The sequence below is a fragment of the Petaurus breviceps genome, unplaced genomic scaffold (assembly GCF_028583685.1).
Source record: "Petaurus breviceps papuanus isolate PSGF00001 unplaced genomic scaffold, PetGlider_PUasm1.0 80, whole genome shotgun sequence".
Lineage (NCBI taxonomy): Eukaryota > Metazoa > Chordata > Mammalia > Diprotodontia > Petauridae > Petaurus > Petaurus breviceps.
Genome location: NW_027186540.1, coordinates 17,951,138 through 17,973,412, shown reverse-complemented (window position 1 = coordinate 17,973,412; position 22,275 = coordinate 17,951,138). Strand labels below are relative to the sequence as shown.

At 36.3% G+C, this 22,275-nt stretch overlaps 1 pseudogene; it reads right to left on the bottom strand.

Annotated features, from left to right (window-relative positions):
• Positions 1 to 7,190: 7,190 nt before the first annotated feature.
• LOC138175953 (ATP synthase subunit O, mitochondrial-like) lies at positions 7,191 to 7,965 on the bottom strand (annotated as a pseudogene).
• Positions 7,966 to 22,275: the final 14,310 nt, after the last annotated feature.

The window sequence follows — 22,275 nt, the reverse complement described above, 5'->3', positions numbered from 1 at the left end:
ACAATTAAACACTCAGAATTCTTTTTAAGTACCATCCTATTCAACCTTTAGAAATGAAGAATTTGCCTTTTAATGAGAAATCTGCATTTCATCCTTAAAGATGGAACACAATGTCCTTGGCTTAGTTGTTCTCCAAAGCAGTAAGCTCTTTCACATAAAGTGAAGGCACAGATTGCAGCAAATTTATTTCAGGCATGGCAGACTAAAAGCATGTTCTCAAAACAAAGCAGGTTTCCTTTGAACCTATTAAACACCATATTCTCCTAGGACATAAGCTTCTTCTTGCCAGGATGTTGGCACTATTGACTCCTCCATTAAATCTCTTCCAGTGACTATGAAATAACTCCTATCAAAAGGTCTCTGTTGTTGTTCAATGTTTCAGTTGTGTCCAACTCTTTGTGACCCCATTTGGAATTTTCTTGGCATAAATACTTGAGTAGTTTATCATTTCCCTCTCTAGCTCATTTTACGGATGACAAACTGAGGCAAACAGGGTTATGTGACTTGCCCAGCATTACACAGGTATTAAGTTTTTGAGTTCAGGTGGAATTCTGGAAGATGAGTCTTCCCGACTCCAGGTAAGGCACTCTCTCCACTGCACCACCTAGCTGCCCATGACCAAAGGTAACAATCCAGTTTAACTAAGATTGTCATAAGCAGTTCTGTGTGATGAGGTTGCTTTCAATTGTGACAGCCCATACCAGTACTGCTTTGCTGATGTAGGTACAATGAAGTCTTTCAAACAAAGCATTCCATAGAATACATATGTCACAATAATGTGTTCACTTAATAGTCAATCATTTAATTGCTTTTTTTTTCTTTTTCCCCTTTGTTAAGGCATCTTATTTCTATTTGGATGTCTATTGAATAATAAGTATCAAATAATTTGCCAAGTTTTAGAAATTATTTTGATTTTGTCTTGGGGGAATGTATGTACATAATGAGTCTGTGTGTATATAATCATGGAGCCAATTTAAATGTTAGATTACAAACTCATTTGAATGTTTTAAATATTTTTCTCTGTTCTTAAAAAACATTTCTTGAGAATTTTCTTACCAAGGCAGTTTGTAAAAGGTTCATGTTACCAAACACTGCTAGAAGTACAACTGTATGTAGAATAATTTGTTGTCACTTTATGATTTGAGTTTGATATTTGAGTACTTAAAATTCTTTTCCTTCTCTTTTACCTTAAATTTTTTCCTTAAAATTAGGATTCATTGCTATCTGGCGGCATTAGATTAATTGGTCTGTTTATGTGTTTGTTTGTATATGTATGTGTCTGCAAATATTTATGACATATCTACCATGTGCCAAGCACTGTGTTTGTGGCTGGACTATCTACCATTTGTCTGTCTATCAATCTTTCTATCTATTTATTATCTGTCTAACTACTAGTTTGCTAGTTGGCTCAATGTATTGAAACCGTCCTGGAACTTAAAGAAAAACTGCATTGTCTTTATTTAGCATATTTTAATTCATTCAATTAAGGCATTGAGGACTAACCTAAGAAAAATAAAGGTAAGAACCTAGAGACAAGACAACACAGGACAGGTGGTCAGAACAGGGCAAATGGAAATCTTTCTAGAGTATAGGGATCTGCTGCCACAACCTTTAAGAAACTAGGGTCATCTCTGAACCATTATGAAACATTGGAGAAAGATTTCAGCAGTGTGTGTGTGTGTGTGTGTGTGTGTGTGTGTGTGATGAATATATTCTATCTCTCTGTCATCTATATCCACATCTCTATTATAGATAGGCAGCTAGGTAACACAGCGGATAATGCACAGGTTTTGAAGTAAGGATGACTTGAGTTCAAAATTTCCTTAGATATTTATTAGTGGTGTGATCCTTGGCAAATTACTTAACCTTCTTTCTCAGATTAGTTTTCTCAGCTGTAAAATGGAGAAAATAGGGGTGGCTAGGTGGCACAGCGAACAGAGCACCTGCCCTGGAGTCAGGAGGACCTGAGTTCAAATCCCACCTCAGATACTTAACACTTACTAGCTGTGTGACTTTGGGCAAGTCACTTAACCCCAACTGCCCCTCCAAAAATAAAAAAAATGGAGATAATAGTATTATCCACTTCATAATGCTATTATGAGATCCAAAGGAGATAGCATATGTCAAGCTCTTTGCAAACCTTAAAATCTCTATAAATAAAATTCTCTACAATAACAACAGCAGCTCCTCCTCCTACTACTACTACTCACACATGCAAATATATGTGTACATGTAGCACCATTACTGATTTATGAAAAGTTAGGATAATGCAGTCATATATTTTAAAATAAATTTAAAATGTCCTTGTTTGATCCCTCATAATATTTCAACTTCCAAATGATATAACAAACCCTTATGTAGGATTTGAACAATCTTCCCTTCAAATGATTGTCTTGGAAGAGGGTATAAGATACCAAAAGTCTTTCATTTAAATTATTACATTAGGGTGAGAAGCATAACTGAGATCTATGCCTTCAAATAATTTTCAAGAGAGGGTTGGGGGAAGAGCTCTAAAAACTTCATATAAGAAAGAAAAAAAACTGTAAGTACTTTCTACATATTATTCTAATGCTTGAGTTCTTTTGGCTTATGAGATACATCAGCAACAAATTCAGGAGGTTGGAGAAAGTTAAGTCAATAAGCATTTATTAAGTGTTTACTATGTACAGTGATAAGAATAAGAAAGTTATATATTTGGCTGATAAGACCTGCTTGACCTGAGCAAACAGAGCATGTTAGAGATCTAGGGAAAAGAAAGCTAGAAAAGAATTGGGACAGGGCCAGTACATGATGACAGTCTTTTGGATGATATGCCAAATAGTTTATTTTTAATTTAAAATGAATTTTGCTAAAGGTCCAAGCTCAAGGCAATATGCATAGTAGGTACCTGATAAATATTTGTTGAACTGAACTGAATGTTCATGAACAAGAGAACATGATGAAAATCTTTCTTGTGAAAGATAAAGAAGGCAATTAGTGATATCAATAGTTAAATGACATTAAAAAACAAGTCTTCCATTATTCAGAAAGCCTCTAAGTTCAGATAGGATGCTTTGTGCTGTCCTAAATTGAGAAAGGGAAAAAGAAAGAGGAAGAGAGAGAGAGAGACAGACAGAATTATGGTGTGTATTTACAATAAACATTGAATACATTTGCAACATCCAATCTTATAAATGAATTACAATTACTTCAAAATATAGGAGAATAAATTTTTTAAAATGCATGCTCTTGAGGATTTTCTAGCTATTTTTAAAAATTCTTATTTTGTTCAAAGTCGTGAGTCAGAGATCAAGTCTAAAGTCAAATTCATATTTGTTCCCTACATGAGGAAAGTCAAGATAATGGTCAAGGTTACTTAGAGTTCCTTATAGTCTCCCAAAATGCATTATACCCTTACTCCCTTTACTTAGGAATATGAAATCAGATTGACAAATGCTAATAGAAAATAAGTAAATAAAGATTCACAAAGTATAGCAAATAGATGTTTGCTAGAAACTGAAAACAAATATGTATTTTGAATTTTGTAATGTGATTCTAAACTATTTTCTCATTTTTGAGCAAACAGGAAGCATTTGAAGTGGTCCTGATCTTTTCACATGATGAGGGGCTTCAGTAATCTTTGCAAGTTTGGGGAAAAAAAGTATTCTGGCCATTAGACACTGTCTCCTAGGACATTCTGAACTAATTTATGAAGGACTGGTTTTTTTTTTTTTTTGTTTCTCACAAGAACACTGTAAATTAGATGTTTAACCTGGATTTTTTAGTATGAGAATTCTCTATAGACTTAGTTGAATGTTGTAGATTTAGCAGTAATTAATGTTAATGTATATAACTTAAAAATAGAAATCTAACACATGTGTCATTTTAAAATGACATTAAAGAGATTGAATTCATTGCTTTAAAAAAAAAAAGGCTGGCTTCAAGTTGTAATTTCCCTTCATAAATGCACTGAAATTCCTGAAAGGTATATACATACAAATACATGAATATGCATGTATATATGTAGAGACATATGTGTTATGCATGCATATATATGCATATATATGCATATATATATATATAGGGCCATTATGTGGTATATTGGATAGAGAGCCAGGTTTGGAGTTAGGAAGACCTGAATCACCTATGGACTTTGCCTTTGCTTACATCTGAATTGTTTTCCCACAAATACCTCAACCTGCTAAGCTGTAATACTCTAAGCTTGGTTCTGTCCTGGTTAGTTCCCTAGAACTGTTAACCTAGGGAATCACCGAATCCATCTAGGTATATGTAAGGGTTATGTGATTTAAAGATCTTCCATGCCCCATTGGACTTGCTGACATATCAGGAAGGGGTGGGGCAAGAGGAAGTGGAAGCCAAGCTAGAGTTCCTGCAGTGGCTAGCCATGTGGGCGACAGCGGCAGGAGCAGCAGCAGAGGCAGTGGCAGTGATAGCAGTAGTGCCGCGATGGAGGTGGAGGAGCGAACCCCTTTTTGAGCCAGCCAGAATTTCTGCTAAGGACTCCTGCTGAGGACTGCCAGGGGCCGGAGCTGCTGGGAGCATGCTTCCTGGATGCTGAGTAGTTGCTGTGAGTGGGGAGAGGAAGACCTTTGCCTGAGGTAGCCTGTTCTGTTTTAAAGGCTTGAGAATGTGGGTGCTTTCTACTTTATCTACCTGTGCCAATTTCATAACTACTCTGATGGCTTTGACTTTCTGGTTTTGGGACTCAGTCATTTGGTATTTTAATAAATGTTCTAGCTTTATCGCCCATATAGAAAGCCTGATATATTTATGATTAATAACCACATCAGCATATTTATAATTGCCATAGGCATTGTGAATATTGCATTGCTGATACAGTATGCCAGTGCAAATCACTTCACTCTTTAGTACAATGGCCAGTTATGTTTTTGCCAGGTTCATCTCCACTGTGGGATAGGACAAGATAGTTGTGAATTAAACATATTTAACAAGTTTGTGCTTTATTTTCAGTGTACCAGGAATCAGTAATATATAAAGATAAGATGGCAGAGTGCTAGAACCTGGAGGAATCCAAATTTACCACATTAAGGCTCCAGAAGCAATAATGGTGAAGAAAACCAAAGGCAAATGTTTATACATTTCTCCATCCAGCTCAAAACTTCACAAAACATAATCAGAAGCCTATGGAGGTACTGAATAGAGACAAGACAGCATAGACTAAAAGTACAGAGCACAAGCAATGCCAAGCCAGCAAAGGAGACAAAACCATACCAACACTAAGGCAACACAGTACCCAGGCAACCAATATCAGAGCCATAACAGACAAAAAGGCAAGCAATACCGAGGAGCATGGAGGTGATCTGCTACCAATGCCTGAGTACAGGCTCTGGAAACCCTCTTGAACTCTCCTTGAATCTTCCCACTTGATCTAGAGTTCTCCTAAGGCTACAATCTCTTCAAATGTCCTTTTATTTTTGCTATGCCCAATTCTCTGTTACTCTTAACCTAGAGTAGGCCTTTATTGTCTGTTACCTCCAGTTTGCTTCTGGTTACTTCCCACCCTTGATGCTATCTAAGCCCTATTCTCTTGTTTCCTGTCTTCTGACCTCTAGCCAACCTAGCCTACTGGCCATTCACAACAAGATCCTTCCTAGACCCCTATTCCAATCACCCCAGACTACTTGGCCAACCCTAGATCTCTCGCACAGTCTTTCTGTATCATGGATCTATCTTGGCCTCCATTGAAGTACTCAGATTCAATATGGCCAGCTTGCATCAGTGATACAAATATTCAGATTCCTTAGAGTCTGGCCAATATAGCAGATCTTTAATAAACCTTGTTTTCCTTTGATTGAAAGAAATCTTGGGGGTGGGGGGTTGTGGCGAGGTGGTGCAGTGAATAGAGCACTAGCTCTGGAGTCAGAAGGATCTGAGTTCAAATCTGTCCTCAGACACTTGACATACTTACTAGCCATGTGACTTTGGGCAAGTCACTTAACCCTAACTGCCCTCCAAAAAGCAACAAACAAACAAAAACAAATGGGAATAGAAAGGAGTATACCTTGGGGCAGGTAAGTGGCACAGTGAATAGAGTACCAGCCCTGGAGTCAGGAGGTCCTGAGTTCAAATCCAGCCTCAGACACTTACAAAAACTAGCTGTGTGACCTTGGGCAAATGACTTTTTCACTTGCCTTCCAAAAAACAAAAAAATAAAAACTAAAATGGAAAGAAAGCTTGTTTCAAATTCATCTGGCAAGGACCAGCATGTCACTATTTTGGGATCACAGCACCCCTAATCCTCAATAGTAACACAACAGACAACAGCTGGTTGGGGCCTATCAAGGTCACAGGAAGGGAGAGAACTCAACTTTTTCCTATATAATGAGAAGAAAAAGAATCTAAGGCCAAAACCTAGGTTCAGTCACTAGGAAATTGAATCAAAACCTAAGGATTCTCACTTCTGGAAAGGCCTTGTCTAAGTACATCATATAATGAACACCTGACACCTTGCCTCATCCTAGATCTAGAGGATCTAGAATCTGAGGCCTGAGATATGAATAAACAGAAACAATTCCTAACACAATGATGAAATGCTATGGACTTAAACAAATCTGAGATAATGATTCTAAGAATTTAGTTTGCAAGTCAAAGAAAAATCTCAAAGAAGAAAGAAAGGTCTGGACATGATGTCCATATTATGGAAGAAATAGGGGGAAAATGAATCAAGAAATACAAAATTTAAGTTTTCATTAAATGAGGAGTAGGGACAAAATAATGGGAAAATGAACGACTATATTAGGCTAGAAGTTACAGCTATGTGGCACAACTGATATAGCACACTGGGTCTGGATTCAGGAAGACCACAATTCAAATCTGTCTCAGATGCTTACTACCTATGTTACCCTGGGAAAATCTCTTAACTTTTTCTGCCTCAGTTTCCTCAAGTGTAAAATGGGAATACTAATCACATTTACCTTCCAATGTTGTTGTGAGAATTAAATGAAAAAAAAATACTTCCAAAGTATTCAGAACTGTGCCTGGTACACAGTACTATATAAATGTTAACTATCATCAGGTATCATAATAAAAAAAATGAAATCTCTAAAAATTAGAACAGAAAGCAATGGTCCCAAGAGGAAAGGATATATTTTGAAATACAATTTTAAAAAATATTTTTAAGACATTAGAAAATATAATGTATCAAAGCCAATTAAAAGTCTCATCATATATTTTTTTCAATTTTCCAAGTACTTTATTGTTTCCACAATTTTTGGAAGCTTCATTGATGAACTGTGGAAAAATGTTACTTTCAAACAGCTTCCTTCAAAATCCTGCTTAGCTTCTGAATCTTGGTTCTTGCTGACATATCAACATATTCCTCTCCTATACGAACAATCATTCCTCCCACGATTGAAGGGTCAGTCAACCTCCATTTTGAGGACTTGGCCTTTCCTTAGGAAGCTGTTCAGGACTGTTTTTAATTCTGAAAGAGTTGCATCATCTAATGCAGATGCAGTAGTAACTGAACACTGTACATCTCCATGATGCACACTCATCATGGTAGAAAATGCTGAAATGACTCCTGGGGTGTTGTTTAAATGACCATTTTCAGCAAGCAATTTCATGAGATTGATAGTGATGGGGGAAAACTTCTCTTTTGCTATTACATCACTTAGAGCTTTTATCTTAATAGAACGCTTTATGTGGGGATTCATAATAGAGTCAACCATTTTGGGATCCTTCAAAAGTTTTGTTACTCTGAGTAATTCCTTTTCTACCACATCCAGTTTATTCTGCTTAGATGCAGCAGAATAAAGAGCAGTGGCATATCAACCTTCTAGACCATAAACTTGAATTGGAGGCCTGACGAGTTTAGCAAATGGTCTGCCCACAGAAGTGGTGAATCGGCAAACCTGCTGGAGCATGCCGGACGTACAAGGATCTGCCATCTTCTCCTGTGGTCTCTGTAGGTCAAACCAAAGCTCAGAGCGAGGGGAAGGAAGTCCATATTTTAAAGAATCATGAATGAAAATTTCTCAGATCAATTTAAAACAGAATAATAATCACCTCAAACATTTTTGACATCTATTTGTTAATGCTGCCTCATTCATTTTGTATGTCTAGTTGTAAAGTGTGAATTTTAAAACAATAAGAATTCAATTTCAAAATTAATTTACATTAGAGAATATCCTGGTAAGATGAGAGAGGAGAAAATTTAAAGTGGATATGATATCTGCTACAAGTCTTTGAAAGACTCTACAAAAGCGGACTATACTTGGCCACATAGAGCAGGGTTAAGGAGATATCCAATATCTGCTCAAATAATTGCAGAGAGGTAAATATGTGCTCAATAGGAGGAAAGTATTCTAAACCATTTTAATTATCCAAAAGTAGAATGGATACTACAGGAAATAGAGGATTTTGCCCCCTTCAACTTCTTCAATCAGAGACTGGAATATCACTTGTTAGGGATGCTACAAAAGGATTATCGATCAGATACTGGTTGAATTAGAATAGTCTTTGAGGCCTCTCCTAATTCTGAGAGTCTATGATCAACAGCTACATAAGTCTTATCTTTGAGTGAAATATTTTTTTTATGGTTGCTTTTAGCATTAGTGTGAGTGATAAAAAAATTGATTGTTAAGGAGGAATTTTTGTTGTTTCTAATCTCTATAATGCAGTCAATTATCTAAAATTTAAATGTAATAAATATATTATTTTAAAACTTGAACTGTGTGACACTATTTGGGGTTTTCATGGTAAAGATATTGGGATTGTTTGCCATTTCCTCCTGCAGCTCATTTTGCAGATGATGAAACTGAGGCAAACAGGGTTAAGTGACTTACCCAAGGTCACACAGCTAGTAACTGTCTCACGGCAGCCACTGAACCACCTAGTGCCTTCTACCACCTATTTGCCTTTCCCCAGATAGTCAAGAGCATTATACTCTGTCCAGGTTGCCAGTGGCTAGGCATTTGTCCAGGTTTAAAGCAGAGGAATAAGCATTTTATTTAGCACTTATTATGTACCAAACAATGTGCTAAGTGTTTTTTTTTACAAATACTTTCTTATTTTATGCTCACAACAACCCTGGGAGATAGGTGTTATTATTATCCTAATTTTACAGATGAGAAAACTGATACAAACAGAAATTAAGTGACTTGCCCAGGGTCACACAGCTAGGATGTGTCAAGGGTCAAATTTAACTCAGTTCTTCCTGGTTTCAAGTCCAGCACTCTATCCAATGTGCCACCAACTGTCTCTTTTCTGCTACCCTTACTCTCCTGTTGAAAGAAGTGAGATTCCACTCATGTAGAATTAATGAAATAAGGAGCAGATCCAGCAAATAACTCAAAATTCTGTTAAAAAAATGAGGCTTAAAATAATTGTGTAAACACGTTCCCTACTTTATGAATTATCGAAGATTAGCATTTCATATGTAACCCTCTTTCCCTATTTCACATTCCCCACTAGAAATCACAGACCTAAATTAACATAAGGAATCTTTATCTTTTGCTCCCTTATTTGAGATTCTGAAACACCAACTCATCTAATAGGTAGTAACCATATAATATCTTTAGTAGAAGTTTTATTTTTTTTAATCCATTTTTTTTGTCCCCCAAGGTTTAATGAGGGCTAGTGTTGACCTTCCCCTCTTAGGGGCCTCAATGTGATCTCCTCAAATAAGGAGACTTTTCCTTAACCCTGGGGCTAGTTGGTTTGAAAAACTGCCTCTGCCCTCTCACCAGAACTTTTACCCCTGAGATAGTGAGGGGAGTTGGGCATCTGAGCTCAGGAAGATCGAGGGAACCTCTGCTGACCATTAATGCCAGATCCAGCTGTGCTATGTGGGGGTAAGAACAAACCAGAACACTCCCAGGGATCACAGAAGCAGTGGGGCAAAAAGCCCCTGGCTGTGAGCACTTACAGGAGGTTGGAGCTTTGGCTTTGGTTTCAGACTAGAGGGAAGAATTGAAAATCTGGCAAGAGGCACCATTTCTCATACCCCAGGGGCTAAAGGTGACTTCAAATAAATAAGCTATCACCACAAAAAAATGCACACACAAAGAAGAATCCAACTTTAGAAACCTATTATGGGAAGGTATGAACTGATTTCATCTTCCAAGGAGGAAATTGAAGTAAAGGACCCCTGAAAGAGTAACAGCAAATGGTCATCTCCCCAAAAAGAATTTATAGAAGATCTTTAAAAAGACTTTTAAAAATCAAATGACAGAGATAGAGAAAAAACTAAAAAAAAAAAGAAAATAAGAATAATCCAAGAAAAACAAGAAGGGTATGAAAGGAAAGTCAACCAACTAGAAAAGGAGATCCAGAAACTTAAGGGAAAAAGACACCTTGAAAATAAGAATTGGGTAAAGTGAAGCCTGTGAAATTATAAGAGATCAAGAAATGATTAAATGAAATATGAATAATGAAAAAAATAGAAAAGGAAGTGAAATGGGAAAATCAACAGATTTGAAGAACAGATCAAGAAGAGAAAATATAAAAATAATTGGACTAACTGAAAGTTATAATCTAAAAAAGAATCTTGATACAATAATACAAGATATAATTAAAGAAATTGTCCTGAAGCATTAGAACAAGGTGGGGGAGTAGAAATGGAACAGAAAAAAACCCATCAATCAGCACATAAAAGAGATTTCATAAGGAAAATTCATAGGAATATCATAGTCAAATTCCAAAATCTCCAGCTCAAAGAAAAACTATTGAAAGCATCAAGATTAAAATAATTTCAATATGATGGCACCACAATTAGAATTACACAAGACATAGCAGCAGAAACATTAAAGGTCTTAGAATACAACATATTGAAGAGCAAAAGAACTGGAACTCTGACCAAAAATATCATGCCCCAAAAAATTAACTATTATATTGAATGAAAAAAAATGGACATTTGATAAACTCTCTGATTTTCAATACTTTATTAAAAATACCCTGAACTTAATAGATTATTTGCCATACAAGAAACAATATGAATATAAGGTACATAACAAAGACTGATTATAAGGGATCCATAAGGAGAGACTATTTACTTTTTATATATGTAAAATGTAAGTCTAAGATTCTTATTAATAATTGGGCAGTTCATAAGAAAGATTTGGGGGGGGGGTTGGAGCCAAGATATCAGAGTAGAAGTAGGAAATTTTGTGAGCTCCTGCACCTCCAATACCTTTAAAATATGATTGCAAACACATTTTAGAGCTACAGAACCCACAAAGTGATAGAGAGAAACAAATCTCCCCCTGAAGGCAGCCTGGCAGGCCAACAGGAAGGGTCTATCACACCAGACTAGGAGCTGAGCATAGACCTGCATGAGCCTTGCAGGGCCAGACCCAAACAGTAGCCCAGACACCCTGCAACAGACTTCAGGAATCAACAGCAGCTGTGGCAATTTCCAGACTTCTCAACCCATAAATGCCAAAGAGAAAGTAAAAGGTCAGTGGGGAACTCTGTTGAAACTGGGTGACAGAAGAGCCGAGTCCAACCCCTGCCCAAGGGGCGAGAGCTGGCAGAGGCACAGCAGCTGTAGCTGCTATTGCATAGCTGCCTCCATAGCTCCTGGCCTGCAGATCATAGGGGGACCAAGGGACCCTTCAGAGTGTAATTGCTCTTGCTTTGACCTGCTTGGATTTGGGTTGCTGTCTTGGACAGTGGTCCTCGGTGAGAAATGCCAGTGTGCCAGACCTTGTGGTGGCTATAGAGAGGGCACCCTCCTCAGACGTCTGACAACATTTGCAAAAACTCCTGTGATTTGGGACAATGCTCTCTCCACTCTAGAAGCAGAGTTCTACCATGGTAAGGAGCTCAAAAGCCAAGTGATTGGCTGGCAAGATAAGAAAGCACAGGAAGTACAATCAGACCACAGAATCTTTTTGAGGGGACAAAAATGATCAAAATATGGAACCAGAAGACAACAAAATCAAAACTCCTGCATCAAAAGCTTCCAAGAAAAATATGCACTGCTTACAGGCCATGGGAGAGCTCAAGAAGGATTTTGAAAATCAAGTAAGAGAAGTGGAGGAAAAATTGGGAAGAGAAAGGAGAATGATGCAAGAAAATCATGAAAAATGAGTCAACAGCCTGCTAAAGGAGACTCCAAAAATACTGAAGAAAATAACACCTTGAAAAATAGACTAACTCAAATGGCAAAAGAGGCCCAAAAAGCAAATGAGGAGAAGAATACCTTAAAAGCCAAACTGCCAAGATGGAAAACAAATTTCAAAAACTCACTTAAGTTTTTGAATCTCTTCAAATTTAGATTGAAGAGATAATCTTCAATCTCTTCAAAATTTGATTGGAGCAAATGGAAGCTAATGACTTTATGAAAAGATTGGGGAAAACCTGGGCATGATATGAATTTTAAAAGTAAAACCATTTTGGAACAGCTTAAAAGAGTAATTATTTTATACAAATGAGGTGCAAGATGGGAGAGGGGCCTGGTAGTTCTCGTAACCTACTTTCATCAGGAATGGGTGTAGGAGAGAACAATACATACATATTTGAGAATATAGAAGTCTTCTGAATTCAGAGGAAGTAAAAGGGTAGGAGCATAGGAAGTGGGGAGAGGACAAGGGAGAGATCTTTAGAGGGTAAGGTAAGAGAATAGGTTAACAAGGGTATAGAAGGGAGTTTAGATTTATGGGAATAGGACGATAGAGGAAGGATCCTGGGTAGGGGGGTAGGTAAGTCACAGGAGGGCAAGGTAGTGGGTAAATGTAAAGTAGAAGAGGCAGGAGGGATAGGAACCAAGAGATATGCACATTCATAAAAACAAAGATCAAGAGTAGAAAAGGTTTGGGAATGTATATGTCTATATATGTATGTATATGTGTACATATATCTATAGTTATTGAGAAACATATCTAAACTTTATTGTAGCCTTCTGGGGGGGTGAGGAAGGTATGCATATATTTATAGCTATAGAGAAACATATCTAAACTTTATTGTGGCCTTTGTGGGGGGGTGGGGGATGGAGGAATAAAAAAGAACAATAAAAAAGTGCACAGCATAGAACAAAAGAAAACTCACAAGGAAGCAAAGATGGACAATGCTCAACACAATGAGGCTTTCTTGAAATGAAAATTTATTGTTACATATTTTGAATACTGTCATATTTTCTATGCACAGGTTTATGTTTATGATGTTTTTGATTCTTTATTCTCTATTTGTGCTCTGCTCTTTGAGTCTAAAATACAATTTTGAAAAAAAAGCAGTTGATCTATGAAGGGTTTGGAACTGATTTTATGACCTGTACATTTTCAGGAAAAGCCTCATTACAAACCTTTTGTTGTTGTTGTTGTTAATTTATTTTTGCTTTGCTTTTGAAGACTTCAAACATATTTTGCTGAAGCCTTTACTGGTTATTAAAAACATTTTGTCCCCAGGTTCTGTCAAAAGGTTAAGGATTTTTAGAAATGGTAATGTTTTCTCTAAAAGAGATTTCTCTTTCCATTCTACCTGTCATAGAACTTAATAATTATAATTGACTTTGGATACTATTTATTCCACCCCATACTTTTAAAAGAATCCCTCCTTACATGAGGATATCCACTTTAGACCTTCACTAAGGGAGGAACATTCTAATGCTCGCTACTTCTATGGCCTTAGACAAGTCACACTCTCTCTGAGTCTATTTCCTCACCTTTGAAATAAGAAGTTTGTATTAGATAGCCTCTGTGGTTCCTGCCAGCTCTACATTTGGTATCCTATTCTAGCTCTACATTAGAGAGAAGCCCATTCCATTTATGGATAGCTCTAATTGCTAGGAAACTGTTTTCCTATTATCAAATCTACAAATGCCTCTTTGGAATTTTCATTGTACTTAGGTCGGTCTTCTTGAACCAAAGAGAAAAAGATCTAAGACCTTTTTTCAATGGATAGTCTTTTAAATACTTGAAGACAGATATCATATCATCTTTTTTCTTTTTTTTGGAGGGGGGAAGACAAGGCAATTGGGGTTAAGTGATCTGAGACTGGATTTGAATTCAGGTCCTCCTGACTCCAGGGCCAGTGATCTATTCACTGAGTCACCTAACTGCCCCCTATCATACCACCTTGAAGTTTTCTCTTTGTTGAACATCCCTAGCTCCTTTAAATAATCCTCATTTGGGATATAATCAAGGCCAATGTAACAGGAATGTAAATTTGAAGATCTTCCCTGCCCCTAGGCTAAAGTGCACCTGGAGCCTAGGGTGGGAGGCTTGTTTTTCAGTAGATACTTCTTGGTTGGCCAGTGAGTCAATAAGGTTGTTACATTCTCTGAGCCAGGAGAAGGCTATATAAGTCCTGATATGTAGCTTTGTTTTGGGGCTCACTTTAAGAAGTGTTCTGTGATTTGATATGGATTATGGGAAGCCGTTGTCCAGAGCCCCCGGCTTTGAAAAACCCAGATGTTGAAACCCAGATGTTGATTTGGTATGGATGTAATGGTTGGACAGTTTGGAAAGCTGTCTACTTGATCTGTTTCTGTCTTGATAATTCTGCCTGTATACTTTGAAGTTCAGGGTGCTGACCTTTTTCCCCTGAATGAGGTAAGAATATATGTTTGACTGATTAAAGTAAGCTTATTAACCCATTTTGAGTTGCTTTCCTTTAACAAAGCAGATCCAAGAACCTGTGTTGGCAGCAAACACTGAGGACGCTTGGGGTGCTTGCCGCTACAGCCTACTACCATTCTCTGGATGCCTTCTAGCTTATCTACATCTTTCCTAAAATTGTCAAAAACTAAACACTTTACTCAATACTCTCATCTTGATTAATTTAACACACTGTGCCTCTCTTACTGTACCCCAAAGTCTTATTATATTCAAATCATAATGAGCTTGCAGTCTTTTCTCTCTCTGTCTGTCTTTCTCTCTCTCTCTCTCTCTGTCTCTCTCTCTGTCTGTCTCTCTGTCTGTCTGTCTGTCTGTCTGTCTCTCTCTCTCTCTCTCTCTCTCTCTCTTTCTTCTGCTCTTCTCCCTCTTCTTCTCCCTCTCCCTCTCTTTACACCTCACTTGATAGTCACGACACTGGAAATTAGTTTAGGCAGGAATTATGTCCTCTATTTTGGAAATGAAGAAATTGAAGCTAAGAGAGATTAAGAGACTGTTCCTGAGTTACATATCTAGTAGGTGAAAGAGCTAGAACTAGAATCTTGCCTCCTCACTGGAGTTCTCTCCATTAAACCACACTTCAGTGACATATATGGAAATGGGGTATTAACTAATGGAGCACATAGCCTTAAATACTCCTTTGAGGTTGAGAAAGATTTCAGCATAGGAAAATAGGATACCAGATGTAGAGCTGGAAGAAACCTCAGAGGCTTTCTATCTAGTATAATTTTCTTCTTTCAAAGATCAGGAAATAGACACAGAGAGAGTGTGACTTGTCTTAAGGTCACAGGAGCAGCAAACATTAGAGTCTGAAATTGAACCAGGTCTTCGAACTACAGAGCCTAGCCAAAAGTAAAACATCTAGTAAGTTTTAGAGATGGGATTTGAACACTTGTATTTACTCACTCTAGTCCCTATGTCATACTGCCTTTCCTGCACTTTTATGCCATACTATATGAATATTTTAAAAAAGAAATAGATAACCAAATACCAAATCTTTGACAATCCCCTCTTTGACAATGACTTGCAATGGTAAAAAAAAAATCCAATTTGGATTTGGATATTGATGTATTTAATGATCTTGGAGTTCACAACACTTTAAACCAGTGGTTCTTAACTGGGTGTCAAATTTCAAGGGAATCTATAATTCTGGATGGTCAAGAAATGAATATATATTTTCACTGACCTATAACTGAAATTAAGCATTTTATTCCATTATGGATGTAAGCTATAAACTATAGTAGAATTAGGCCTCACCAGAGTACCAGAAGTGTCCACGACACACAAAAAAGTTAGGAATACTTGTTTTAATCAAAGTAAATAGACTAAATATCTCACTGAAGAAGAGTCCAGTTCTCAAGTTTAACTCCAGATGCCCCTCATTTCATAAAATGAAGAGAATCCAGTCCCAGGGTTCCCAAATGCTACTAAGATATACTCTATGAATATGCAAAGTACAAAGCATCAACCTAAAGCAAACCTGCCTGGGGCAGCGAATACATTGTTTGAATGAAAAGGCTATTCATTTCACCTCTTCCTGTTCTAGAGTCAACAAATTTCTTACTAGTGTCAACAAAAGCTTAATGAAGCAGACAGAGCCAGTGGTAATGTCAGCAAGAATTTATAAGAGGGATTTATTGTAGATAAACCTCAACATAGATAGTTGAAAGTTGACTGTGGAGAACAAAAATATATAGAGGACATTAACAATCCATCAACTAATAAGTACTAAAGGAAAATAAGTTCTTAAAGAAACATGAGAAGTCAGTTACTTTGTTGATTCATTTAGTCATTCACTCAGCATGCCTTTCTAAGTTAAGAGCTACTATGTGTATAATTCATGACGATTTAGGGAAAACTACCCTTTCCCCAGACTAAGAATATAATTTATTAAAATTCTAGATTATGCAGAATATTTGATTTCCAGTTAGGGATGTCTGTTTTTATTTTACAAAATTAGACAATTCAAAATTTTCATGAATCTCCTAGATGAAAATGAGAATGCAATTATTTATAGAGAACATATATAATACATTAAAACATGTTTAGAATTTTGGAAAATAGCTTGAGAAAAGCTGTTCTTTTTAAAGGGTGTTTGTGACTCAATTTTTCAGAATGGATGGAATATTATGCACTTGAATCTGAATAGTTTTCTGATCAAGATTTCAACTGTTTCATTACCATAGAAATCATGAGTTTCACACATCAAAAAGCTAAAGTTTTGTTTTTTTTTAAGAAATAAAATTAAAAAGAAATTTTATCTCTGACCTAACACTTGTCTCAGTTCTCCACACTTGGTTAAAGGAGATTATTCTTCCTCAGTCAGCACTTTCATATCATAGAGGATATTAGAACTGGAAGCAACCTGAAAGGTAATCTAGCCCAATCCTGTCATTTAACATATATTTGGGAAATCCTAGGGCAGTGAAGACCCTCTTCTAAGGTAACACAGCTAGTGTCAGAGTCAGCACTGGAATCCATGCCTTCAGACTCTTAGTTTTAGACCTTTTCCATTGCTCCTTGAAGCCTCTCCTCCACATTTTAAATATAGTTTACAGATAAATTGAAATAAATAATCAAGGAGTACTCAGGAATGTCTTCTTGGATATAGCTGGCCTTCCTCTGAACTTACTTATGTTCCTAAGTGTGTATTTACCTTTTGTAAAATATTCAGATGACCCTGTTCACACACCAAGGACAAAGAGGATGAAATTAGGGGAAGCTAGGTGGCGCAGTCAATAGAGCACCAGCCCTGGAGTCAGGAGGACCTGGGTTCAGATCCTGCTTCAAACACTTAACAAAAAAACTAGCCGTGTGACCCTGGGCAAGTCACTTAACCCCAATTGCCCTCCAAAAAGCAAAAAAAAAAAAGGATGAAATAATACATTTCATATATATGTTTAATTTCTGTTCTAACTGCTACAACTCCTTCTGTGAGTTGGTACCCCTCTCATTATCCTGAATTGTTTGAATAATAAAATCTTTTAAAATGTATCTTGGAACTAGTCTGAAACTTCTAGCCTTAGGGATTGCCTGAGACATGAAGGAATTTGAAGAGAGTAATACCACAAATATGTGTCAAGGGACAAACTTGAACCCAGGTCTCCTTGATTCCAAAGCTAGTCCTCTATTCATTAACCCATAAATTTCATATACCATGGTCAAGGTTGGATTACAATTGCTGTTTTTCCTTCAAGTATATAATGGGAGGAAAAAGACTCTACTTATCTAAAACAAATATGCTTTGTGGTAAGAGACTTATATAATAGCTTTTTGACTACAGCTGAGTTTATAAGAGGTTTCGTTATTATTTTGTATTTTCCCATTTTTTTTCAGGAAATATTGCTTCCCTCACAATATTTTAGCAATATTACTTATAAATTAATATTTAAAAGCAATCATGGAGAGCCATCATCACAAAATTCCAATAAAATTAAATACCATAAAATATTCTGATCTGATAAAAACTATTAGTTTTGCCTTTTTATTTCTAGAAAGCAGCATTTAGATTGTGAACTGGCCATTGGAGGGGAGAAACCACCAATACTTTTGGAGACTAGGGAACAAGAATGAGAGGTTACATTCAGGTGAGTCATGTCATATAAATAGTTCCACTTAGAACATAACAAAGGCTTTGCTGTGTTATGAACTACCAATCAAAATTTGAGTGTATTGTGGCATTTTTTTCTGCATTTGTATTCTTGCATTTCAACCTAAGAAGAAGACAAGAATATCTTCAAGAATATGCTATAATTATACATACATACAAATATTTTAAAAGTAACACTGAGGTGAAATGCAGGAAATCAAAAGCATCACTGAGATACATAAAAGATTAAAGGGGGGAAAGAAGAAAAAACACCAAATGTTGAGAACTTAAGATGTTTCCTAGAGAACACAGTTACCAAATCAAGAATTTTCAAAATCATGCACCATTCTATTGGATATTGGCCCCTATTTCTAACCTGCTGGCATGCTTCCTGGCTTGTTATTATCCTATGAATCTAGGATACAAGTTAATAACATGTTGAGAGATTTATGAAATAATATGGTTCCCGTCAAATTTTATGTGTTAAGTCATAATTACTCACTTTATTCCATAAAACCTTAAAAGATAATATTGAGATTGCCCTGGAGTTATGATTCTACTAATTAATTTTTTAAAGTCTTGTCACTTTGTTGTGGATTTATATTAGCAATTCTAATTCTCACTATTGGCCTACAGGATACTGTGCATGCACTATCTACTTCATATGCATCGAGAATAGCAAAGCAAAATTATATTATCCCTGAATTATGAGTCACATAAGATTACAGATTTTGAGCAGGAAGGACCTTAGAGGTCACCTAATCCAACTTCAACATTTCACAAATTAGGATCCTGACATCTAAAAGATAAACTGACTTGACCAAGGTCTCGTGGCTAGTAACTGTCAGATCCAAGGTTTGAACCTAGGTGCTCTATCAATTCAATGTTTCAATTAACATGACTTTACAGCATCATTTATGGTCAGGAATATGTGATATCAATTGGTTTTGGTTTAATTTTATTATAAGACCTTTGAGACCTTGACTCAAATGGGGTTAGACAGTAAAATTTAATACTTAAATGCAATATCTTGCCCCGCTATTGAGATATGTTCTTTGGTGTTGAGGTCTGTGGCCCTGTGATGCTTGTTATCCCCCACTGTTACTGCTGATAGAGTTAAATGTGCTGAAATTCATTGTCAGTGAACTACAAATTATCCAACCTCTCTGCTGAATCCACAGTACCAACTGAGTACCTGCCATTTTCATCATTCTGTAGTCTGTACAATATGCTTTAGAGCACTTCATAAAAATATGACTGAAACCCCATTTTTATAACAACATGCAACATGGCATGAGTTGAGTTTCAGACCCTTAAAAAAAGGGGGCAGGAGTGTGTTTTGTACATTGTACAGATGAGCACTGGTAATATGGGAAAATGGTCTTTAAAAAAGATGAATCAGTGTCTGGTAATATGTAGGCGAGTAAATCACATATATTTGTTCTTCATTCAAATCATATAAAAAGTGAGAAAACTGACCAAAATGGGAACAATTTAAAGTGTATTCTTTCTTGTAATTTGTATCATTATCTAATCTATACCAAATGAGTTGGAGTAAAAACAAGTAAAACCATAGAGGTCTCTTAGGAAGGTGATCTTATAACTTAAGGAGAATTAAGATATTTGCACAGATAAATAATTAACTACCTCACTGGATTTTGTAGTAACTTAACTTCCATATTTTTTTGGGGGGGGGGAGGAGAGGAACATAAGGATAAAATAATTATACTCTTTCACGTTTACATAAAAATTAAGGAATTCTAAGACCTGTTAATATTTTAAAAATCAGAAAGCTTTACGTTTGGCCCACACCAGAGGCACAGCCAGGAACTTTTGAAAATAGGATGAGGAAGGTCAGCTAGGCGGTGCATTGACTAGAACGTTTGCCCTGGAGTCAGGAGGACCTGAAGTCAAATCCAGGCTCAGAGGCTTGACACTTAACTAGCTGTCTGACCTTGGGCAGTCATTTAACCCCAATTGCCCTTCCTTCCTCCTTCAAAAAAAAAAATAAAGAGAGAAAGAAAACAGGATGAGGATCACAAATATCATCTGGAACAGGCAGCATAAAAGATATCCTAAATTGAGGTACATGGGGTAGAATCAATATCATTAAGAAAGGAGGAAATGATAGGGACAAAAGAACAATAGCATGAGGCCACTGCTAAGAATATTACCATGAGAATTGAACAAGAAAGATCAGGGAGAGGAGTTCACTCTAACTTCCTGAAGGAATGAGGATGTCAGCCTGACTGGCCATGGCCTAAGTATGGCTTTGCAGCTAATGTGATGAACCGTATCTCTTGAAAGGTACTGAATTTAAACTTGTGCTGAATTACTGCTTGACATAATACTACTACTTAGGAAGAAAATGTAGATAAATTGCAGATATTACAATAGATGAGAGGCCTATAATTTGAATGCCAACTATTGTTGTAGTAAATAAAGTTTAAGGTTTGCTACAACAGAAATGACAAAATAAAACAAAGTAAATTTAGAACTCAAGACAAGGAAAAGAACTTATAGTTATTTATCGACCAATATAGAAAACAGAAAATAAATTCATTACTATTAGAAGTATTCTATTATTAAAATTAATTTATAGAAATTAATATGGAATTAATTATACAGCACAGAAACATATATGTTTATTCAATATGAAGGATTTGACAATCATCATGGGATACAAGTTAAACCAATTGGCATAATACTGCTTTACTTTGGTTATAGCACATATCACTGGGTCATTTTTATTGAAGCAAGGAGGGAAAAAAAAAGCAAATGTTAAAATTTATATTGGAGTTCATTTGAAATACAGTGCTTGTAGTAATGGAAAGACAATTTTTAAAGAAATGTCATTAAGTACAGTTCTGATTTTCCCCAATTCAGCTTCCATTGACTTGATTTTCAGTCTTATTTTTAGGGTTTAGAAGAGAGCAATGAGTTGGAAAATTAGATCTATCTGAACAAGTTAAAGCTAGCAGATTAAAAAAAGGGCTTGTTATGCAGAGGATGGTGACCAGCTGTTCTCTGTCTCCAATAAGCACAGAATGAGAGGAAATTAGTTTGAACTGCTACACAAGGACAAGAAGAAAAATACCAATAAGCTGTTCCTGACAGTGAGGAGTATCAAACAATCATTCATTTCATTTGGAAAGATCTGGTTGCCCTCATCTTTTGCTCTCTCTAAATGTAGCATGGATCATAATAAAGCACAGCAAAATAACCATTTTCAAGATATAATTTTAGGTGCAGCTTATTTTTATTGAAGTGTCCTAAGAACCACTTGTTTATTACCCCAATAAGGATGCAGAGTCATCCCTTTTATAGTGTGGCATAGTGGAAAGAATGGAGGATTTAGCGCCATAAGCCTTAGGTTGAAATTTCATTTCTGCAACCTACCTCCTACATGTCTTTGCATAAATCACTCTATCCAACCTTATCCTCAGATTCCTCAATTGTAAAATTAGCATGTTAGATTATAGCTAGGTTCCAATCAGTACAAATAATAAATCCCTGAAGTGGTTACATATATTCAAATTTGCAATATAAATTTACACAAACTATGGTAATTTGTTCTAGTTCAATGGAAATATCAGTATGAATTTTAATAATTCACTAATATTTGCATCTATTAGGTGTAATAATGCATTTAGTAGCTGAAGATAACCCCTTAGGTTCATTCTGTGAAATGGGTGAAAGATGAAATGACTCAGGAAACAAAGGTTCATTCTTCTGAGAACACAGATTTATGAAGCAGTGTATGCCAACTGATCAACAAACTGGGAGTAGTTATCTTCAGCTTTTGGCCTGGATGCAAAATACAGAGAAGTAGGCTTTTATGCATTTAAAAACAATTAATCAAATAAGGGCAATTAATTAAAAAGAAACAATATATTAGGTAACATGATTTCTAATTGAATGAAAAATTTGTCATTTCCCTGATGCCATGGTTCTCTTCGAAAACAAAGGACAAACACAACCTCAAAGAAGGTTTAGGAACTTTCAAAGTTGGGAAGAGAGGAACAGGTACAATTCCCTGAATTCAGAAAAAGAGGTGTGCCATTCTCCTCAGATGTCTGTGAACAATCAAAAGAATATGGGAACAATAAC